A 4,389-nucleotide genomic window follows, 5' to 3' on the forward strand; every position below is an offset into this window, starting at 1 on the left:
AGAGTGTGTGTGAAGCTTGCACATCACAATTGTATCATGAAAAGTTTACCTAGGACAAGTTTTGTGGATCTAAGCAGCAAGATACCTATTGGATTTCAAGAGGCAACAATACTACAAAGTGGGAAAGAGGTTTCACAGTTAACCTGGATTTCACATTATGGTTGGAGTCGGTTTGTTGGCAATATGCTGGATACCCGAACTTCCTTTTTATGACTGAGTGCAAGATTGAATCCATCGACATATTCCTCGCTCAATTGTCATTAAGTGATGGGTTTTATCATAAGTGTTGCACACCTATAAACTTTACTAGAGTTGTTCTTGAGTCTTCGGAGGTGGTTAGCTTTTCAAAGCACACACGTACAAGAAGAGGAGAAATAATATGCCCGGCTAATTTGAAGTTATCTACCTGTGAATAGGGTGCTCCCATTCATAAACTCGACGACTCGCTCTACTTCTTTCTAGTGAACAACTTTGGGACTTGCCATGAATCGTGAGACAATTCCAACCCCATAACTATAAATTTCTTATTTAAATCTATACCCAATAGATTAGAATCTGCACAAGGAGAACTCCATTCTTGTTTTGAAAGAACTTGCAATTGACTTGTAGCATGCTATTTAATATTTTATGTATTTATTCACATCCTTGGTCTGTGACATAAAGATGAAACAGGCTACCTTGCATTTTCTATACTAACACTCATAAAAAATAATGAATTATGCCCAAATATATCATTTCAAATGATCTATGTAGCTCACCTTTTGGTTTTTCAATTGTCGAAGTTGTTACCTATATTGATGAGAACTTCTACAACCGATACCACAGTGACAATATATGTTATAGTTTTATCCGTGTTTCTCTGAAGGTGTTTCTCCTTCAGTAGAGCAGCAATACACTATAGTTTCCATTTAGGGGATAAGTGTACCCAGTAGCAACCTTGGCCTATGTGCAGATGGGTTGAATGCACATTAGACTCTATCTGTTTTTTTGAAGGTGTTTCTCCTTCAACAATACTTCATCTTAGTAGATACTTTCGGTCTGCACCTTTAGTAGATGCATGCAGGCTTGGGATACATGTTGTAGATTATAGTTTCCATATGAGGTTGTAGCAGCGATGAAATAAGTGCATCGATTTTAGGCATATTTAGTATGCTTTTATAGTTTGACTTAGATGCTTACTTTTCTTAATTTAGGTGTTTTTCTTAGTTTTGTTTTATGCCCAGATTTATCTTTAATAAAAGTGCACAATAGAGAAAGGTTCTATATTTTGAGTAGGGAACACACTTCTAGGTAGGAGGTACTCTATTCCAGGAAGCTTTTTCCATGCAAGTTAGGTGCTTTATTCGAGAATCCCAAGAGGTGCTATTGTAGCAATAAGAAATTCGTTTATTTTGAGTTCTTCATTAGTCAATTGATAGTATATTGTTTATTCCATGCAATACCTCAATATTGTATACAACCATATTTAGTATGCTTTTTATAGTTTGACTTAGATGCTCACTTTTATTAATTTAGGTGTTTTTCTTAGTTTTGTTTTATGCGCAGATTTATCTTTAAGAAAAGTGCACAGTAGAGAAGGGTTCTATATTTTAAGTAGGGGACACACTTCTAGGTAGGAGGTACTCTATTCTAGGAAGCTTTTGCCATGCAGGTTATGTGCTTTATTCGAGAATCCCAAGAGGCGCTATTGTAGCAATAATAAATTCATTTATTTTGAGTTCTTCATTAGGGCATTGATAGTATATTGTTTATTCCTTGCAATACCTCAATATTGTATGATCAGATTACAATTAAGATTGTCATAATATTTTGACTTACCCTCTTTTAGTGGGAAACTAGAGTGTGTGTCAAGCTTGCACGTCACAATTGTATCATGCAAGGTTTACCTGGCATGAGTTTTGTGGATCTAAGTAGCCAAATACCTGTTGGAATTCAAGAGGGAACAATACTAGAAAGTGGGAAAGAGGTTTCGCAGTTAACCTGCCTTTCACATTATGGTTAGAGTCGGTTTGTTGGCAAGATGCTGGATACCCCAACTTCCTTTTTATGACTGAGTGCAAGATTGAATCCTTCGACATATTCCTTGCTCAATTTTCGTTAAGCAATGGGTTTTCTCAGAAGTGATTCACATCTATAAACTTTACCAGAGTTGTTATTGAGTCTTTGGATGTGGTTATCTTTTCAAAGCACACACGTACAAGAAGATGAGAAATAATATGCCCGACTAATTTCAAGTTATCTTCTTGCGAATAGGGTGTTCACTTCCATAAACCTGACGACTCGCTCTACTTGTTTCTAGTGAACAAATTTGGGACTTGTGATGAATTGTGAGACAATTTCAACACCATAACTATCAGTTTCTTATTTAAAGTTATACCCACTAGATTAGAACCCGCACAAGGAGAATTCCATTCTTGTTTCAAAATAACCTGCAATCAACTTATACCATGCTATTTAATATTTTATGTATTCTTCACATCCTTGGCTTGTGACCTAAAGATGCAATAATTTACTTTGCATTTTCTATACTAACACTCCTAAAAAATAATAAAGTATGCCCAAATCTGTCATTTCAAATTATCTATGCATCTCACCTTTTGGTTTTTCAATTATCAAAATTGTTACCTATATTGATGAGATCATCGACAACCGAGGCCACAGTGACAATATCTGTTAGATTTTTATCCATGTTGCACTAAAGGTGTTTTTCCTTCAGCAGCACTACAATACATTGTAGTTTCCATTCAGCGGAGAAGTGTACCCAGTAGCAGCCTTGGTCTGTGTGCAAATGGGTTGAATTCACAATAGACTTTATCTATTGTTTTGAAGGTGTTTCTCCTTCAATAGTACTTCATCTCAGTAGATCCTTTCAATCTACACCTTTAGCAAATGCATACAGCCTTGGGGTACATGCTATAGATTCCAGTTTTGTTGTGAGGGTATAGAAATGGTGAAAAAATCGCATCGATTTTAGGAATCTTATTGTTGTTGTATGAAAGCATGCTTGTCTAGTGTTTCCTAAACTTATATAGAGCCATATTTAGTATACTTTTATAGTTTAACTTAGATGCTCACTTTTCTTAATTCAGGTGTTTTTCTTAGTACTATTTTATGCACAGATTTATCTTTAAGAAAAGTGCACAGTAGAGAAGGGTTCTATATTTTGAGTAGGGGACACTCTTCTAGGTAGGAGGTACTCTATTCTAGGGAGCTTTTGTCATGCATGTTAGGTGATTTATCCTAGACAGAGTTCCAAGTCCTTGCCTCCTTAACAAAGTCCCTACCAGACAAGACACCAGTGGATAGGGTTCCAAGTCCCTAAATTTTCCAAAAACCCACCTAACCCTAGCTATCTAAACTAAAATCCTTTAAATTCCAGTAATCTCTTGCTTGTGATTTGATAGAGAGATCCCTCTCTAGTTTGGGAGGGCTAGCTACCAAACTAAAATCTTGGTCTGTGGTTACCTCTGTCGATCTCTTCATCAACCTGGGACATTATGGAGGATAATAGAGGGCATGATAACTAGGGAGTGCCAAGGTGTTCTAGTGAATGTAAGGTTCCCAAGTCATGGAAAAATGCAATGCTATTTGTGAGGTCATGACTACCAAGGTGTTTTAGGGAATGCTAGGGCATGCTAAGATGTGCAAGATAGTACAAAGACATGTAAAACAAGCTAAGATGTGCCAAGTGTTAAGGAGTGCCAAGATGTACAAGGGTTCCAAGTCCCTGCCTCCTCTTCTTCCATATGATATCCAGACATTTCCTTTGCAATATTTGGTGCATTTGATAGTTATAGGTCATTTATAGGTTATAAATGTCTTCAGAGTTTCACTTCTAATTGAGTATTCAATTGAACATATTGATTCTCTTATACATAACTATTTTTCCCTCCACCCAATTTTCATAACTTCAATAACCATTAGGTAGGGACCTACATCTTCAATGTTGCTTTGCTTGTTTAGTAAAATATTGCTGAGACTTTAATTTATTGAAAGTTGTAGAATTTACAATTTATGAAGTTTCAAGGTCTAATTTTAAAAAATATAATTCTTTAAAGGGTGCTAGCTCAATGGAAGAGCACCTGCTTTACAAGCAGGAGGTTGGTGGTTCGATTCCATCGTGCCCTAACATCCATATGGAATGGCGACGATCATTTTTTGGTGACGGAGGCTCTTTTGACCATCACCAATGAGCTTTGGTGACATTTTTCGACCCTCACCAAAAATATGAAATGGTGATAGTCAACGAACACCACCATATATACGCATCAAGTGACAACCCTCAAAGATTTGTAACCATAAATCGTTGTTGTTGATATGAAATGGTGACAGTCGTTGTCCATCATTATAGTCATTATTCGTGATGGACATTGAATTTCACCACAACAC

The 4,389-nt window shown here is 36.4% G+C and overlaps 1 non-coding gene across 1 annotated transcript; it reads left to right on the forward strand.

Moving 5' to 3' along the window:
* Positions 1 to 4,056: 4,056 nt before the first annotated feature.
* Positions 4,057 to 4,128, forward strand: TRNAV-UAC (transfer RNA valine (anticodon UAC)). Its single transcript has one exon. It is a non-coding gene; the product is annotated as a tRNA-Val (tRNA).
* Positions 4,129 to 4,389: the final 261 nt, after the last annotated feature.

The sequence above is a fragment of the Pinus tabuliformis genome, chromosome 1_2 (assembly GCF_031772625.1).
Source record: "Pinus tabuliformis cultivar Carrire ecotype Pingquan chromosome 1_2, CPIR1, whole genome shotgun sequence".
In the NCBI taxonomy this organism is placed as follows: Eukaryota; Viridiplantae; Streptophyta; class Pinopsida; order Pinales; family Pinaceae; genus Pinus; species Pinus tabuliformis.